Raw genomic sequence first — 20,319 nt, 5'->3', positions numbered from 1 at the left:
TCGTGAATGGTAACACTTAGCTTATGTCTGATTTGACAGATAATTAGTTTTATCCTTCCGCTGAACGAATATCGTTGTGTATACGCTTGAACAACGCTGGGAAATATTGCGACATTACTTTGAAAATCATGGTAATGTTGTAGAATGTGTGCGAAAATTGCCTACGGATTTTGGAAGAAGAGAAGCACCTTCAGTATGTTCGTTATCTTGTGAAAAAAGTGAAAGAAACTGGCATCCTCATCGATAAACCAAAGCGTAAAAAGCCAAAAACAGTGCGTATACCCGAGAATATTGCTGCTGTGGCAGAAAGTGTGCGTGAAGCGCCATCAACATCAATCAGCAGCAGAGCTGATGTCGTTTGGCCACCCCGGAGTTGCGATTTGACACCGTTGGACTATTATTTGTGGGGTGCCCTCAAAGATAAGTGTTACGCCGACAAGCCAGAGACAATTGACGCTTTAAAGGACAATATTCGTGAAACCATTGGTGAAATACAGCTGCACACAATCGATAATGTGCTTAAAAATTGGACCGATCGTGTAGGCTACTGCATGGCCAGCCTAGGCAGCCATTTGAATGAAATTATTTTCCACTATTAACCGGAAGGATTGTACTTTCAAATAAAAAAAGAAATTTGAGAAAATATTCAGTCGTTTTTTTTTTATAGCATTTTCAAAAAAAAAGTTATTTGGCGGACCTTATATACACTTTATAGGGTCGAAAATGTCTCCTTCATTGCGATATTATATTAGCATACACAGCAATTGTTATTTTTTCGAGTTCAAAAAAGCCCTGCCTATGTCCATATCGTGCCATAGACACAGTATAATATGCAATACAATTAAATTTTTTTATTCTATTTTCGATAAGAGCGATCATTTTTATTGAATTTGGGTCCGTTTAAACTAAAATGGATTGTGTAAACGTTATGATTGGCTAGATTATAATAAAAAAAAAAAAAAAAAACACATATAAAACTTGAAATTTGCTGCTGGAGTTGAACCGCTTGAACTCCTCAACCCTGTTTTAGTACCCATATTCCATACAAAAGAAAGCTTCAAAAAATGTCAGGCTCGTAGCTCTTATGGTTTGTGTTGTGGGTCAGTCAGTCAGGACAAGCAGTTTTATACATATATAGATATATATGTATATATATTGTGCCAAATCCACCGCTGCACCCAGGCGGTTGCACATAAGCATATAGACGATAAAATACAAAATAAATCAAATGTCATAAAGAAACTTGTAAGCAAAACTCAAAACTCACAGCCTGGGGACAACATAGAATTTGGCTAAGATCAAACAATACCCTCATGCAGAAATAACCATTGAGCCCCAGAGGGGCTTTGCATGATTAATTTTTTATTACCAAATTATTTTGTGCGACCATCTCACTCATTAATTTCTGAAACTGGGAAGCCAATCATACCATGTTCCCGGAAAAGTCTCGCTATAAAGCATTAGGCAGTTGATAATGTAATCTAAGTTCCTTAGCGAAAATAATTAATATTTTATAACAGTTACTAAGTTCACATTTTTAAATTGACACAGATGCTAGGATGGGTTGATGTACAATTTGGGACGAAATAAAAAAAACATTTTCTGAACATTTAAATTCTAAAATAAAACATATTAAAAATCAATCAAAATAAATTAAACTAAAAGCAAATCAACCAATGGTGCATGCTTAAAAACTTATTTTACCACACAACTGGCTTTCACAAAAAAAAACTACGCGACCGATCTTTCCGATGGTAGCTTTATAATGCTAATAAGTTTTGGTAAATATATGAAGAGCACAGTGAAACTTATAAATGCCGAGTTTGATTAAAATATCTTGATAAGCAAAACAGATCTTTCCTATTGCAGCTATTTGATATAGTGTTCCGAACCGGCTGGCCCTATGCAAAGATTAAAAAATAACAGACTAGTTCGGATAGAAACAGATAGACGGGCGGACGGACATGACTATATAAACTCGGCTGTTTATGCTGATATAGAATATATATACTTTATGTGGTCGGATGTCCTTCTATGCGTTACACATTTCATGATAAAATTAAAATGCCCTCTACAAGAGTATAACAAGTAAGAGTGCAAGGGTAAGAGTGACATGCCTTAGATTTGCTCCTATTTTATCTATTTATTTAAAAAAAAAATTGGTTTATTTATTTGATTTATAGCTAAGTGGTGGTAGCGGAGAGGTGGCGATAGCTATAAAATGGAAGATACTTGACGTATATTTATATATAATACTATTCAAGAAGATACATGTCAAGTTTGGTAACTCTAGCCGTTAAAAAACGGGATTTCGATATCGATTTTATCGATTACTTGAAAACCGGTAACGTCATCGATTATCGGCAACAAACTCGTACTGCGCAGGCAATTCTCAAAAAGATAATTCCACTAAAAATGTGGTTTAGGTTGGTGGGTAGTTCAAAATGGTTTATTTATTTGATTTGTAGCTATAGTGTGTGGCTATAAAATGAAGGATTATATATATATATATATATATATATATATATACTAGCGGGTATAACCCGGCCTTGCCCGTGGCACGTATGTTATAAAATCAATGTTTTCAAACAAATTTGAAATGATTTTGAAACTAATCGGACGGTAAACAAATAACTTTCATACAAATGTTTTCCGCCAATTTACCACTGTTGCGAGTGGAATTTCCCAAATCGCTGAAATACGTATTTATTAAGTTCTTATGTAGAGCTTTGAAAATAAGTTTGAAGCAAATCGGACACAACTTAAAACTTCGCCCAAAAAATCTTTAAATCGCATTCCCCCCGAAGAAGTTTGAATTCTGCGAAAAGTGTGAAACACGTATCAAATGATTTTTCTTATAGATCTCTGGAAATTAATTTGAGCGCGAAACGTCACCCACCAAATCTTTGACCTCCATTTCCACCAAGGAGGAACGTATTTTTCGAAAAGTGTGAAACACCCCTCAAATGAATTTGAGCAAAGATCTTTGAAAATAAGTTTGGGGCCGATCGGATGGTAAACAAAAAACTTTCATACAACCGTTTTCCGCCAATTTACCACTGTTGCGGGTGGAATTTCCCAAATCGCTGAAATACGTATTTATTAAGTTCTTATGTAGAGCTTTGAAAATAAGTTTGAAGCAAATCGGACACGACTTAAAACTTCGCCCAAAAAATGTTTAAATTGCATTCCCCCCGAAGAAGTTTGAATTCTGCGAAAAGTGTGAAACACGTATCAAATGATTTTTCTTATAGATCTCTGGAAATGAATTTGAGCGCGAAACGTCACCCACCAAATCTTTGACCTCCATTTCCACCAAGGAGGAACGGATTTTTCGAAAAGTGTGAAACACCCCTCAAATGAATTTGAACAAAGATCTTTGAAAATAAGTTTGAGGCTGATCGGATGGTAAACAAAAAAGTTACATACAAGCGTTTTTCGCGATTTTTCCACACTTGCGGGTGGAATTTCCCGAAACCCCGACTTAACGTGCACCTACATTACATAAGGTAACTACAGTGAAAATTTCAGCTTCCTAGCTCTTACGGTTTGGGCTGTGCGTTGATCACCAATCAGTCAGTCAGTCAGTCAGTCAGTCAGTCAGTCAGTCAGTCAGTCAGTCAGTCAGTCAGTCAGGACAAACAGTTTTATATATAGAGATATATATATATATATATATATATATATATATATATATATAAGTTATAAGAGGTAGAGCCACCAAATTTAACAGAGCATAACATATATATATAGCTCTCATAACTTACAAACTTGCTCAAAAAACAAGATTTCGATATCGATTTTTGCCAATTACTTGAAAACGGGGTAGGTTATCGAATATCGGAAATAAACTCGTACTGCGCGGGCAGTAGGAGGACCTACGTTCAAAATTGTAAGTCTCTAGCTCTTATAATTTCTTAGCTTCTTGCGTTCATATATACGGACGGACAGATGGATGGACGGACAGACGGACATGGCCTGATCGACTCAGCTGTTGGTGCTGATCATGAATATGTATACTTTATGGGGTAGGAAATGCTTTCACACAGATACACAGATACCCTTTTTGCCCATTTTTAATGAGTTCAGGGTATAAAAAGAGCACCGCTATTACTCTGGTGATGTGAGAATACCATCTCAACTAAGCCCCCAGCATGCATAGAAAACCTTAATGCGTCTATAAAGAGAATTGATTTCATACTAAAACTTTACCCAACTATAGACTTCAATCAACACAGCGTGTTGTAGAGGAATTCAAGACACAAAAACCTTTCCGAGACCTGTAAAGAAGACTATATAACACAAATTACCATAGAAATTTATAAGTGAGTTCATAGAGGAACTCGAAAGCAAATCATTTATAATTTCAAATAATAATAATAATTAACATTGAAAACAATACGAACCTTATTAATAATTCAATGTAAATCACAATCAAAGCTGTTATAACAAGTAAATTATAGAATAAGTTATTTATGATGTTGGCTACGTATGATATTACACCAGTACAAAAGTTAAAACATGTAGCACACAAAGAAGGCTTGTATGTGAATAGTTCGCCTGACAAACCAAGACCCAATAGTAAAAGTCAAAATAAACAAACAATTGTAATTGCAGAAATAAATGAAAGCCAGCGAACACATTTTGAGTTCAAAAAATACATAAATTATGGTAGAAACAAAAATCTAATGCACTACCTACAAGTATTCCACGCATTTTCGAATTTATGCACAGCCCATCGATTATACGTTAAATAAGCAGCGCAAGCAGAGGAAATTGGACTCGTTCGAAAATGTTCTCCAAGAAGTCTTAGATAAGAGAAGCAAGCAAAATCCCATTTATCAATTTAAACTTGAATGATAAGGTTTTAATGAATGTCATTGACACAAGATCTTCCATCAATCTGATGGAATTTAAACATTTAGATATTATTAAAGTGCGCACGACAAAGGGAATAATTGTATTAAAAGAAGGTATATCCCTAGGACCAGTAAAATCTGCCCATCCAATTAAAAATTGTACCAAAAGATCTCACGTGTTAATAGGACTGACTATGCAGGAGAAACGGTGATTAATGTGTGCCTTAATCCGCCCCCAACAGAGCACTGACCTTTAAGCTTCGCCCTAAATAACGAGTTAATGGAAAATAATGAGTTCAACTTAGTGTGTTTGGTGTAGTTCCCGGTTATCTCACGTCTCATGTATAAGAACGGAAAAGACCACACGTCTTATTTCCTTTAAAGGCATTTATTGAATTGTCTCTTCAATGGTTCTTAAATGTGAACTTAGCCTAAGGCTGCGTCGCAGCAGAGAAGTCGGCGACAGAGCAGCCTTATGTATGTATGCTATATATATAACATATAAAATTAATATGTATTAGAGAGAGAGAGAGAGTCATGCACATATATATCATGAGCGGTCAAGGCATGGGAATGCTGAATTTGATTGCTACATTCAAGTGCGATCAAATTACATTGCTTGTTCTTGAGATATGTTTACGTAACGACAAAGTGTCGTTGTTTGGGTTATGTTTATGTAGCAACAAAGTGTTGCTGTCCAATATATTTGACAGACACCTTGAGTTAGGTACCTTTATTTTTTACAACTGTTTCGGGTACACCAACCAAAGGCATTTGATGTAGATTAAAGAATGGCGCGAAACTTTAAGTACTTCGAAAAGTGCCTCAAAAGACCCAAAGCCCGATTGCGAACCGTAAAGACAATCTTTGCCGTGTTTATCCCCTAACGTTTTCAGGTCGTTATTGCAGAAAACCCGTTAGTACCATTACGCAGGGTCGCGCGCACCGGTGTCTCATAGGATCCCAAGTCACCCGCCGTCGCTACGCCGCTTTGCCGCTACACCGTAGGACAAAAAGGAAAAAATCCAAAGGACCAGCGTGGAAGATTCGCTGAATTTAGCTTATCGTGTAAGATAAGCTGTAGTAGTAATAAATCTCTACGCAACAGCCACACCAGCCAAAAAAAATAAAAAATAGTTTCCTCGGCAGGGTTCGAACTCGTAACTGACGTGCTACTTTCCGCCACCTCTATTCAATAGCCACACCAATAATTAAGTATTAATGAAAAAAAAACTAATTAATATAACAGCACAGAAAACAATACAATCGCAATTGCAATGATGTTGATAGAATTCATAGAAGACGCGCATAAATGTGCGTGTGTACATGTATACAGAAATTCTTGGAATTTGCGCTTGCTGCTGCACGTGTTTGCAGGCCAAAACACATTTTCTCTCGTGTTTCTTAACCGATCTTGATGAAATTTTCATATATGTATATATATATCTTATTGTACTATAAAATATTCGTGTATTCTCAAAAGGACTATTGCATTTAAATTGTGTCTTAATTAGATAGGCAATACAAGTTAGCTTACTAACATGATTTATAGCTTTTAGGTGGTAGCAGGGAGGTGGCGATAGCTATAAAATGAAAGATACTTGATATATATAGACTACTCTAGAAGCTACATGTCAAGTTTGGTGACTCTAGCTCTTATAATTTACCAAAATTAATAAAAAAAAAAAACAGTATTTCGATATCGATTTTTTCGATTACATGGAAACGGGGCAAAGCCTTGGACGACTGCTGGCTATTAAGAAGCCATGAGATCTGAGTCACGCCTTGCATCTGTGCAGCATAGTAGACAACCAAGAACACAGAAATTCTTTTATACCCAAAATTAGACAACAACCGCCACATTTACCACCTAGATATTTTTCAGTTAACCCTAATCCTAAATACCAACCACCAAAAATTATACAAAGTAATAGTTCTGGACGGTGGAGGAACTTTGATCCGAAACCGACCAATCGCGAATTATCAGATTACACAACCAACAATAGCCCAACCAGTCAAACAAAACAATACGCAATACAGCAACAGGTATGCCTTACCGCCACACCAACATTTGTATTCATACGGAAAAAAACTAAATAAAAGAGAAGCACACACAGCACAGCATAAAAAACAATCGCAATTGCAAAAAAAAACGTACGTGCACAAGTAGGGGTGAACAAAGAGTAGATTTGGTTTGGTTTTGTAGCTTGGTCGTATTGTTTATATTTCGCAAGTGGTCATAGCTTCGGACTATGGCTATTCGTTTTTATTATTTTTGTTTGCGCAAGCAACTTGCTGCATCCTACCTCCCGCACAACAGTTTAGTAGAAACACACAAGTACAGATTCAATTCTGCCTTGGTGCAGAATGCAATCTAGCTACATTTAAAAATAACCTCTCTGTTAAATACTTATACTTAAATACTTGTCGCTTCAAAGAGAAAATTGACCGTGACCAGCATTGACCTCGACCCGGACAATATCAATTTAGTATAAAACAATGTTACATTATTTAAATCAAATTATAAAAATGTTACATTATTTTATTCAAATTATTTTTATATTACATTATTCCTTAATTATTTAATATTTACATAAGCTTTCGCTACAACAGCCCAAAGTTGCCCGGGAAAAAAAATTTTTAAAAATTCATCCACGATATCAGTTTCAGATCAAATAATGACAAACACACATATACACAAATTTAATTAGCAATATGCTTACTAGAACTAAGCCCCTACTGCGAGTTTAGAATCACCGACACAATCGAATGAGGTGACCACATCCCAATGAGAAAAGATAACTTTAACCTTAATGGAAAACGGAACGTTATATACACCAAAAATTATTTTAAACAACACTATCGGGTGTCTCACAGAAATCTCTAGACACAACTTGGATAATTTTTAAAATCATATGAGAATTCATCCAAGCAACTTGCATCTCGCTCATTATAGTTGGCCACTAATTTTAAACTTTTAGGAGACTAAGCTTTTCGAAGAGCAATTGATATGAAGGAAATCCAAGAATAACTTTTAAAATAAATTTCAGTTATTTTATAGATGGCAGCCACATTAAAACAAGTAAAAGTACTCTAGCTGGGAGTGCTGATTGCCTAAGCTATGTGCGAGCTGCATTCACAAACATTCTAGCTCTCTTCTATACATACATACATACAATCTGTGACGTGAAATTTGTAGAACGATTTCAAAGTTGTAGAGGACTTTATTTTCCTAAAACCAGTCATAACAAATGACAAAAACATCATTCTGAAAACCCGAAACAGAGCAATGCAAACCCGTGTTACTTAATGAAAATTGGACATTGACAAAGAATTCCGGTGGTACATGAACACCGTACTGTATGAGCTTTATAAGAACACAAAGCAATTGTACAACACTGTACTGATTCCGTTGGCTAGGCCATATTTCCTAAATGGATACAGAAACTACAGGAAAAGAGGTTCAATAGAAAGCCGGACTTTTGGGTAAAATTACGGGGAGGTGACGGAATGACATTGACAAGCTTGGTGTAAAGAATTAGAAACACAGTGACTTGGACGCAGTCTTAGCACAAACCGGGACCGATAACCGGTTGTTAAAAAAGTTTAATTATCAAATAAATATGAACCAAGCCCTAAGTCAAAAAAATGGTTTATCTAATAAATCTAATAAAAGAAAAATTATTTTAAAAAATAGATTGGCTTAAATAAAAAATTATTAAGGGGACGCAGCCTCAAAGAAGAGCAAATTTGGGGCTCAACCCTTTGTCTAAATATACATAGATACATAGAATAATCTTGGATTCAACCTAAGCCTGTATTCAAGGATGAAAACCTGCTTGGAACAAATGTGGCAAGGTTAAAAGTTGCAAAGTTTGCGTATGTTGCTGAAGGAGTGCCAACTTAAGGGTAACAGAGAGTATCTAGAAGTTGGTGGCTCAAGGAAGATGAGAAGATCAGGTCTATAGATATTATTTGATAGAGTGGCAGACACTAAAGACGAATCATAAGTGTTATAGCTATGGCGAGACGAAGCTAAAAACGACAGACAGCCGAAAATTGTATTTTTGCAATAAAGGCCGAAAGTTGTGATTCAGGGCGTTCACTCACATATCACCCCTGACGAGTTCATGGGTGACTTGTATGAGATGAATCTAAAGGACAAAATGTCTCCTGAGGCCTTTAAGAAAGATGTCCGGCTGATAAGTAAGCCATGGACGGTGGGAGGAATCGCAGCAATTATTGTCGTCCTCGAGGGTGCTGGCGTGGCCATGCAAACCCTTTTATAAATCGGGCGCTGCTACGTCAAGTGGTTCTCATTTAGAGAGAGGAGTTTTGACCCGGTACCGCGATGGTTAGAGCGGTTAGAGCGGTTAGAGCGGTCACCTCGTGGCTCAGAGCTCCTTTTGATCCATTGCTCCTTTAAGGGCAAGCCGTCGGGACATCCGATGATGTCTCTAGCCTGCCCCATATATGGGGCGATTGTTGCGCGGGCGAATGCTAGACATTAAAATGTCTAGCTAATTTCTTCAGCTGAATTGTCAGAGGTCGTAAGCAGCTATGTGTCATGTGGAGCTATGATGTGTGCAAGGGGCAGCGTCGTTGACCTGCTGCAGAAACCCTACGCCACCTGAGGTTGTGTAAGGGGATTGCCCGCATGTATGCGGGTACTTCCTGACAGCAGGGCCAACTCCACTATCATTGTGAATGATGCCAGTATTGAATGCACTTTAGTGAGTTCAACTGACTGTGGTGTGTGTGAGCCTTATCCCCTTGAACTGTATATTGCTTATTTGGATGAGGTGCTACTACTGGATAGTAGCGTATCAGTCATCATTGATATTGATGCATCGCCCCCATGTGGCTTAATAGGTATCCAGACATTGGTCTGGGTATTCGAACCACACATGGGGTGAGATGCTAACCGAGTAGGCCGCTTCCCAGGATGTTCGGGTCGGTAACGAACCCAGTAAGTGGTGCACGTTTGGTATCACTCTTGTGAATGCGATAGCAATGAATGTGTATGCTTTCCATTGGTGTGAGTCAACACAATCCGATTGAGATTGTTGTCACATTAGGAATGAAAGTTTTGGGGATTATCGTTGGCGCGCTTGTAGCGTGAATTGGTCCCTTCGTGGACTCATTGTGCAGGGGGCAAGTTTCGCTTAATGCATTTAATGAATTGAATGTGGATGAGCAAGTCGTATGTGTGAATAGGTGGATACCCGGTGCGAATGATTGCATGTTTGAGAGGTGAAGTGGTGAACGAATAAGTTAAGCACTAAGTGGCGGATGATCCAATCTCTTCGGATGCGATTTCAAAGGGCCAGAGCTAGCAATGTGGATGGTAAAGCCTAACTCAGGATTGAATATAGTCGGTGTATTAATGAGTACAAGCAAATGCTTGTAAAGGTGATAGAGGATTAGTGGCGCTCTTTTCTGGAGCGCAATAAGCATGATCAATTGGGGCGTGCTTATAAAAAAAATTCGAGGTAGAGGCAGGGAAACGGATGTGAGTATGTGAGTACGTGTTGGTTACGTCTAGTTAACGAATGTGGATGTTCTGTTGAATGAGTTCTTCACCAGGGCGACTCACCAGTTAGTGTGGTTAATCCTGTTGACCCGCTTCTGGAAAGTAAGTTGGAGGTGGCTTTTTCGAATTTAAAGTCGAGGAAGTCGCCTGGTATGGATGGATTCACTGGGGAAATGTGTAAATTGTCTTAAAGACAATTCCAGAATATATGAAAGCGATGTATGCAAAGTGTCTGAATGAGGGTTATTTCCCCAATGAATGGAAGTATGCGAAAGTGATAGTGCTCCTGAAGTCGCCCGACAGAATTAGGAGCAACCCTAGATCTTTACGGTTCATAAGTCTTCTTCCGGTTCTTGGAAAAGTTCTGGAAAGGATTATGGTAGGAAGGATTCAGGAGAGAATGAGTGACCAAATGTCTGTCAACTTGGTTTTGGGAAGAGCAGATGTGTTGGGGATACGTAGAAGATAATGACTCTGTTGAGGCTAGCAACTCCACGTATGTCCTAGCCATCTTTTTTGATTTTAAAGGTGCATTCGACTACCTGAGTTGGGCGAGTGTATTGAGAAGCTTGGATGGATATGGGGGCAGACGTGCGTGTGTTGTAGGGCAGTGTGTCCTACCCTATTGCCCGTTGGGGTCTATTCATTTGGAACCTCATGATTGACCACTTGCTGGGCAGCTCGCGCAGATGTGTAAGATGTGTTGTCCGTATGCAGACGACCTGCTCGTCTTGTTTGAGGGTCAGTCGCGTGTTGAGATTGCGACGAAAGCGGGTATGTCCTTCGCACTGTATATGAGTGGGGTGAAAGAGTTAGGGTCAGCCTGGCAATGGACAAGACAGTGTCAATGCTGCTCAAGGGCAGATTGGCACCTAGTCGACCTCCCATTGTCAGACTGAATGGAGTGAATATGAGGTATGCGGCTGAGGTGAAATACCTCGGCATAATTTTCGGCGAGAGGATGTGTCTCACTCCTCATATCGCTAGGCTCAAGGCTAGGCTACTTGGTTTGGTGGAGCAACTGCGTCGTATTTTGAGGAGTGATTGCTTGTGCAGCCTATGGATTGTCTGTGTGGTGTAGGGCGATCACGACTGTGGTTGGCAGAAAGAAATTGCTGGCTTGCCTCTAAGGAGGCAATGCAGGTACTGTTGGGAGTAGCCTCTCTTGACTTGAACATCCGGCGTCGAGCCTTGATGTACAGAATCAAGAGGCGGCTGCCATTTCTGCAGAATGAGTGGGTAGCGGATAGGGATGTGGAGAGTGTAGAGCTTAGTGAGTGCAAGAGATTGGTGAAAGAGTGTGTTCTGTCTGACTGGCTAGTCAGGTGGGACATAAGTGAGAATGAGCGTCCAGAATGCCTTTGTGGCTCGGTTGCAGAGAAATGGAAGCATGTTCTCTGTGAGCGTTCAAGGTATGCAGTTTATCGAGATCTTCGGGGGATGGGCGTCTTTGAGGTTAGTGGCGGCCTTGACGTAAGTCAATCACTCTCCAATAGCGATAGGATTAGCAGAATGAGTGAGTTTGCTAAAGCTGCATTTGCTAGGCATGGGATGGCGCAGGAAGGAATTGTATGAATGATGATGGATGGTCGATGAACAAAGGTGGGGGTAAGAGTGAGGGGTACGAACGTGGGGGGTGTGTACGAATGGGCGCCTCGTTGAGCATTGTGCTTGTCCGGGGCTACCAGTCCCCAGCTTCATAGAGTTAAAACTCGAAGTAACCTTTTAGGGTACGAGTTCTGACCAGAGGACTGATTTGGTATCATGGGCCTCGTGCCAAACCAAGATAAAAGACACAGCCAAACAGCCATGACTTTAATTGGTACCTGCGGAATTGATGTTCCAAGGGGGCGCCGATTGACGCTTAAATTAATCCTATAATTGGTGATATGAAACCATCGTGGCAGGTGCTCACGTTAACCCCACTGACTTTAATGTCCTTCTGTCCATTCGTATGTATGAACGCAAAGTTCTCAGAGCCTATAAGACCAAGAGACTTGAATTTTTGAACGTATGTCCTCCGAGTGCCCGTGCTTAACGAGTTTGTTTCCGATTATAGATAGTTTGCCCTCATTCCATAAAATCGATAAAAGTCAGAAAAATTGCATAGAATAGAATCAAGGTGACTCACATTTTGGACAACTCAAATTTCTAAATCATTTCCTATTTATTTGGATGCTATATATATATGCAGTAATTTCATCAAGATCGGACAATAGGCACCGATATAAATAACGACAACGTTTCCCATAGAAGCATAAATATTTAAGATATGCAAGTATGCGTGAATGGCAAGTCCAAAAACTTTTAAATGCACACATGCCAACGCTTAGGTACCCTCTCCAATAATAACGAGCTAAAATGCAAGAATTTCGCATCGACGTGGCAAACCATTTCATATTTCATATTACTCGTCCCTTCAAAAGAGAAGAAATGCCTCCGACATTTGAGAAAAATTGAAATTGTGGGCATTTTTTATATAGACATGTATATCTTACTCTTTTTTTGGACCAGATGTCACCGATTTTTTAGTGCCCACATTTCTTCTGTCCCATCTATATGCTCTTTGGTTAGTGCTAGTATATATTCTCCTATACCTATCGATATCGAGTTCTATTTCCAAAACATCGATAAAAGCGACTGTTTTTTATCAACTCAAATAAGAAAAGAGCTGGATACGTCAAATTTGGTATTTAGGCTCTAGGAGTGTTCTATAACACCCCCATTCCATCTAATATTAAACAAAAAAACGCATTTCAAGGCTAGAACCTCTTTTTAGTTATAATTCGGAAGAGGCAGCGCTGCCGCTGCGAAAATGGCGAAGTTTTTCGCCGATAAATTTATGTGCTATACATAAATCCATCTATTAGAACCATGTACAGGCATTCTAGAATTAATTTCGGACTATGGGATACATTTTTTCTCACTTTTTTACGTGAATGCAACAATTTCCCTTTCTTATTAGATACTATTTTATTTTATAAGGAGGTTTGAGACTGTGTACAGTTACCATAATAGAATTTTAGTTTGTGTCAATAATAACAATGTATAAGATTAAATTTATTATAGAATCATAGGTAGGTTTAATAAATTTTAATTGTAATATTTTGAATAGATATACATTCAGACTAGCGGGTGTTACTCGGCCTTTCCCATGTCAAATATTAAGTTTCAAATTGTAGATAAAAAATTCACTCTAGCTATCTTCAACTGCACGTCTTAAGTTGTATTTTATTAATATGTTTACTAAAAAGTTAGAATCAACAACAAAATTAAATTTCTTAAATTCACCCTTTGCCCCGCATTTTACAAAAGCTCTTTGAAAAACATTTCCCGCCAAATGTCCAAAGTTGCGGATGGAATTTCTTAAATTGCTGATATATGTATTCGTTAAGTTTTAGACCTTTGAAAATAACTTTGAAGCTGATCGGAAGAATTTTTAAACTTCGCCCTTACAACATTTGACCCGCGTTTATCATCCAAGAAAGTCCGATTTTGCGAAAAGTGTAAAACACGTTTAAGTGAATTGGAGTGTTTGTTCGGGTCCGAGACTTGCTCACTTGTTCAGAGATAGAACGGCATCGCTGCTTTTAATTTCGCTTCCACAAAAGGAAACTGCTTTGGGTTACTCTCAGTGCCATTACTGCTCTCTAATTGTGTTTAGGGATCGTTTAAATGTATGTGTCCGCACAAGCAACATTGCGCACAAATTGAATTTTTCTCAAATTACGGACGCAAAGGGAAGAACTTTTCATGGAACGGGTAATATAAAAAAATTAAAGGGTTTGCCACGTCGATGCGAAATTGTTGCATTTAAGCTCGTTATTGTTGGAAAGGGTACCTAAGCGTTGGCATGTGTGCATGGAAACTTTTTGGGCCGCCCATTACACAATTTTGTAAATGGACAGAAGAATTTATGCGTTTGTTGCCTGCCTGTCCGATGCATATTTGACAAGATTTGAAGTTGTTAGAATTTTTGATTTTTAACTGATCATGAGCTTTAAAGAAATTTTATTTTTGGCACGCGTCTCACGCGCGCAACAAGTAAGAGTGCACTAGACCGGAGTGCCCTGAACCCCTAAGTAAACAACATATAGATTGGACAGTTAAAAGAAAAATTTGTAGCCATTCATTTTGTAGAGTTCTGGTCCAAAGTCGACTTCATTTTTGTTTGGGTCCGAGACTCGCTCACTTGCTCAGAGAGTAAAATTTCCATATGATTTGTGTGATAGAACGGCATCGCTCTTTTCATTTCGATCCCACTACAGGAAACTGCTCTGGCTTACTCCGAGTGCTCTCAATGCTCATTTATTATGTCAACTTGGCTGCCATGACTTGGAAGACATGACTTTGTGACTTTGCGAATTATAAGCATAGCAGTGCTAGAAACAACAACAATGAGTTAAAAGAGTGCAGAAGCTAAAATCATAGGGTGTAGCGTCAAACCAAAAAGGGATAGCAAGGACAGAAGCCGTGGTGTGCTTTTTTTATTGTCGAGTCGTTTGTTTTGATTATGATTGTTGTTGATTCTTATGGAAAATGTCCTGAAGTTGTCTTTGATTTTTTGGACAACGACAGTTTGTGCAATTTGTGTTTGCAACCTCGGTATCGCTCATGAAGTATTTTGCTTTTGCTAAGCAACTGAAGAAAAAGTCGAATTCGAGTTTGGACCAGAACTCTAAAATATGAATGGCAACAAATATTTCTTTTAGCTGTCCAACATATAGATTTGTTGAATGGTTAGTGGTTCAGGGCACTACGGACTAGAGCACTGTTTCTTGTTAAAGTAGGACTTTGCTCATATAACTCATTTAAATAATAACACACAATACATTCAAGTAGTTTTAAGTTCATAAAATAAATTATTTATTACATAAGATTTCTTAAGCTTCCCAATCGATATTTTGTATTAAACTTTTGACAATTAAGCAAGTCATCTGTCAAGTTGTTTTTATAAATGATCCATGTTTCATCGAAATTAAAAATTATTAATGTATGTATGTTGCTACTTAAAACTTACGTTAAATTGTGTGGCCATATTTATAAAAGAAATTAGCACTTGATATATTAAACAAAATATATAATAAACTAAGTTTAATATTGCTAAAACTATTGTTTCTGCATTCTCTATTTTAATTCCTATTATATTTTCTATTTGTTTGTTATTCAATGGTCAATACATGAAAAATATCTGACTTTAGAAACGAAGGTTTCATGAATTTACTCTTGACTATTCGGCTCGCACTTACTAAGCTGATATTAAGGCGCAACAAACTGGTTTCATGTATGGCATTTATTTACTTTTCATGAAGGTAATAATAATTTAAACTCCGATAACATTAAGTTTTGCATAAAAAATTGTATAACTGAAAATATCGTCTTTGAGAAGTACATATGTATGTATGTACATACATGTAGCAAGGTTTTATGAGGTCGTTTACGTTCCTATAAGTCTACATATTAATATATATACCTACGTATGTATATTTATATGTATATATATATGTATGTATGTACATAGGTATGTACATAGATAAACATGCTAATAAATTGTGACATACCCAATTTAATATTTATTAGAGTCACTAATATTCCAGTATTTTTAATTGCTTCTATAACATCATGAAGTTCGCCATCAGGATATGGTATTTCCACTGCTCGAAAGCCATGCTGATGCGCTAAATGTATTCTTTCTGATATAGTTAATGCGGTTTCAGTAAAAAGAAAGTTTAGGTTCGCAGAAAATTTCAATGCCATGTCGCTCACTTGACCTTTATTTAGAAACTGATTCTGAATAGCTGTGTAATATACCCTTATATAAAGTCAAAAGTAATTTAGTCTATGTGTATGTTTACATACATATGCATGTATGTGCATATGTATGGATATTTATGTATGTACACAAATGCAACTTCACACTTGTGTCATGTGCTCAGTTATCTGTGGATTGCCCAATAGAACTTGGTAGCTACGAAAAAGTACTTCTCACAGCTTGAAAATTTCCAACTTAGTTTCAAAGACATTCTCTTAAATTCGACCGACCCAATAAAGTTTATACATATGTGCATATGTATATGTGTGTATTACTTTATTGCATTATTAAAAGCAATATTTTTAGTTTAACGGAGGGAAGGTATTTATAACTATTTAGCATTATTTAACCGAAGTACATTATTTTATTGTAACAAATGTTGTTTTAATAAGAACAGTCACGACAAATGTATGTATAGAAAGAAACAGATTTTATACACGCGATAAAGATAAAAATTCTAAAAGTAGTTCTTGTAATGTTTACAATTGGTGCTAAAAAAGAAACCTTCGTAAAAGGATCCACATGGAAAGGGGCGGTCTCGCGGTAAAGTTGTAGGGCGAATGGTCTTAATATGTTTGGTTGCGAGAAAACAAACACCAGGGGGCCCATACATATCCACCCCAATCTTAAGTAATGTCTTTCCTGTAGACCTTAGGTGCACAGCGGAGGTCGGGACCCTTTGATACCCTAGCGCTTCTGGGTTTGGGGTGGGGTTGCTGTGTCCGAGACCGTCGTTGCATAAAACTAATTTTTATAGAGGGAAGCTAAACTTCCATTTAAACATATCAAAAGTGGACAAAAAGAATCCAAAAACTAACTTGCAGCGAATTAACTGTATGCATCAACATATTGGTGAGGCTCCTTACAACTAAACAACTGTTTGATTGTTTCAGGAGCTCAGATGTGTGATTTTGGCTTTCTTTTACACCCCCCACCATGAATATCTCATGCCAGGATTTAGAGAGACTCCCTAATGCAAACTAATCTATAACATTGGATCACTATGCCTCCCCCCATTAACGAAAACTTAAACTTTCATTTTGACTTACAACAATATATAAGCTTCATTTATTCTGCTTTCTTTTTTTTGTTAATTCTTTAAATTTTAACTTTCTTTGTAATTTTGAACATTCGTTATATACTAGCACTAACCAAATAACATATGTTATTTAATAACAATAAAATGTTATTAATAACATATGTTATTTGGTTAGTGATACTAGCTAGAATGTTATTAATAACATATGTTATTTGGTTAGTGATACTAGCTAGACGCGATTAGCGACCGAATTATTTTTTAAATAATTATTTATTTATCAACGAAAGGTATATACTTGATTTCCTTGTTTGTTTGTAAAACAACTACCATCTTTCCGTATAGTTCCTTAATTAAAGTTATTATTAATATTATTTTTTCATTTGTCGTGCCAGTTGTATAAATTCTTAAAAAAAATGTTAATCGGGCTCCGTATTTATATATTGACCAATCATCGTTATTAAAGTCCTAACATAATCAGTCAAAATAAACAAACTAGTGAGCGCATACTTTTAGTAAGAACGGTCACAAAGCAAATCAGCAGTTTTACTACGTTCCTCCGCGTTAAGCTTTCGAGCATAGAGTATTAATTATACTGAGGAGGCTTGTGGATCAAAAGCTCTTTTTCAAAAAATGTGAAGCAAGATTGCGAGGTTGGAAACACAAATTGCAAACACAACACCCGGCTGTCTGCAGCTATTTCTGCCGATGACCAAGATTCAATGACAGCTTCAAAACATTTTTAACATTTCCAACAACAAAAAGAATCAAAACAAACGACTCGACAATAAAAATAGCAAACCACAAATTCTGTCCCTGCTATCCCATTTTGGTGCGAGGCTACAGCTGTTGCATTTGACGTTATCGGCAGCACCGAGGGTTACTTAGTTGGTTGCGTGCGATATTATCGGCCACGCCGATATCTTTTTGTCATATGGTCAGAGTATGCGGGGTGAAGCTGGGCCCACGGCGGAGCCCAAATTTTTGAAGGGTGGCAACGCCAGACATGCGATCCACGGCGCCAAAAGCGACGATTGCTATTGGCCGCCCGGTTCGCTCTTAAAGAGACTATGAGGAGAGTGGATCGCATGCCCTTGGATATGCCCTTGGCCTTCATTTGGGCCATTGACCCAAAAAAATGCAGCTGTGCAGATGGGCAGCAACGGTGCCCGCCTCGCAAATGTATGCGTGTGCCGAAATTCGGCACCGATGGTGTGGCTGCCCAAATGTACGAGGAGTTCGATTTGATCAGCGGTTAACGGCGGGCGTGCCAGCTCGAAGTGAGCATAAAATTTTTATATTGCATATCTGCTCCAAAGTTTCGAATTTTTTCCCATCTGGCAAGTTAAGCCGGCGCGTACTATCAAAAATAACTTAACAGACAAATAAAATTTTTGGTTTTGTTTTTTTTTGCAATTTAATAAATATATATAAATTAAACCGCTCGAGTCACAAAATATAAAAAAATTAAAAGAGACTTAAAACTTAAGTGCGACGAGAGACGAACCAAATAAAAACAAAAATTAACGGCTCCGGCAACAAGGAGACCAGCTCGCGCACCAGAGAGGCCCACGAAACATACCAAAGGCCAGGATTCGGCTCAGCGGCGCACACCAGCCATATCCGCGACGCCGCCAGCCAAGCGTCGGCGCAACCCTGAAGGCGACGAGACGAGCCACCAACGACCGGGCTCCAACAACGAAGAAGCGGCCACAGGCAGACCACGCCCACATCCTCCGAGTGAGTCCGTTCCATTTTGCCCATCCTCGTTCGAGCCCTTGGCAGAGTCAGATGAAGACTCCTGATTGTACTCCCTGAAAAAGAGCAGATTTTTTTTTGTCGTTAAATTTAGTTTTTTTGTATTTATAAATTATAACTATACATACTTAGGCACTTACGCCGAGCTTCACTTTAGAGTGCGAACGGTGAGGGAAACTCCAAAGGTGATGCATCTGCGCCTGTAAAATATAAAAATTTAAAATTAACACTTGCGCGAACTATGCTCACATACTTACCTAATTGGAATTTACCCATTTATATCGCCCCTTACCACCCCCAGAGAGCTCTTTAGGTAGGGTAAGGTAGAATTAAGCGATTTAATACCGATCTATATCACCTACCTGTTGCACGACTGATTATCGTGACATACCCAGTTTTAAGTATTTGTGTGGGCCATTGTTCCTAAATCGGCGCAACGATTGCCTCTAAATTGCCTCCTTGCGTGTTTCTTTTGCGGCGACTAGCAATATCTTTGTAGTATTTCGTCGCCTGTTCCATTCAGTGCTGTTAAAATAAAAAAATGAATTCTATAAGATAAGAGAAAAATTTAGGAATTAATACACTTTGTCCATAAGTATAAATATATGCAACATTAATACGCACCCGGAGAAGAAATGTTCACGTGCATGAATACTAATTTATCTGAATGGAGACCTCGTGCAAATTAGAAAGAAATAAAAGAAATATTAATGCCAATAATTATAAGAATACACAAACCATTATACGCACCTGTGAAGTTAACGAAATATCCACTTGCATGAGATTCTAAATAGCTGCAAGATAAATGCCATAAGCGATGATTATAATTGTTATAAATTTTAAGAAAACGCAACCAATTATACGCACATATTGAAAGAAAGCATGTCCGGCTAAAGTAATATTGTTGGGGAGAGTGGGCATGATGGCCGACACGGGCTAATATAGGCCATTTAGTGGCCAAAATGAGGGAGACGAGTGTAGGTGATCGTCTCATGGTAGGGCGGGTACGCTGGGTCCGGAACCGGGGCCCGATCTGGAAGAGTAAGGTGGATAAATAGTGTTTTTTGTTAATTTATATTGAGTGTCTCACCTTTGTTGTTTACATTTTCATAGTTGTTACAGCTGTTTATTTTGTTCATGAGTTAGCAGTTCCGAATATTTGTTATCGATTATGTGGTTCATTTTGAGTAGTGTTGTGTGAGTCTGTTTTGCTACAGACGTGTAGCTTTGTTGTTATCGATTGTGCGGACTGCGGGCCAGGGATGGGACTGCACCCAGAGAATCCGATGAGCCAGCCGGCGCGGCCCACTGAGAAACAAGC

The 20,319-nt window shown here is 38.1% G+C and overlaps 1 long non-coding RNA gene across 5 annotated transcripts; it reads right to left on the bottom strand.

The window, feature by feature from the left end:
- Positions 1-18,665: 18,665 nt before the first annotated feature.
- LOC135441209 (uncharacterized) lies at positions 18,666-20,319 on the bottom strand. 5 transcript variants are annotated; one of them, XR_010438433.1, is made up of 8 exons: positions 20,089-20,319; positions 19,866-20,031; positions 19,749-19,792; positions 19,623-19,661; positions 19,361-19,546; positions 19,256-19,305; positions 19,127-19,198; positions 18,666-19,054 (listed from the first exon to the last, which is right to left on the bottom strand). It is a non-coding gene; the product is annotated as an uncharacterized LOC135441209 (long non-coding RNA). The 5 variants fall into 5 exon arrangements; XR_010438432.1 differs by having other exon boundaries at positions 18,667-19,054; positions 19,390-19,546; positions 20,089-20,309; XR_010438431.1 differs by having other exon boundaries at positions 18,667-19,054; positions 19,256-19,546; positions 19,623-19,673; positions 20,089-20,314.

The sequence above is a fragment of the Drosophila montana genome, unplaced genomic scaffold (assembly GCF_035044405.1).
Source record: "Drosophila montana isolate Dmon_TW-CO22-7 unplaced genomic scaffold, ASM3504440v1 contig_1866_1, whole genome shotgun sequence".
Classification (NCBI taxonomy): domain Eukaryota; kingdom Metazoa; phylum Arthropoda; class Insecta; order Diptera; family Drosophilidae; genus Drosophila; species Drosophila montana.
Note: the sequence above shows the minus strand (reverse complement) of the source record. Positions and strands in the feature narration are given on the sequence as shown.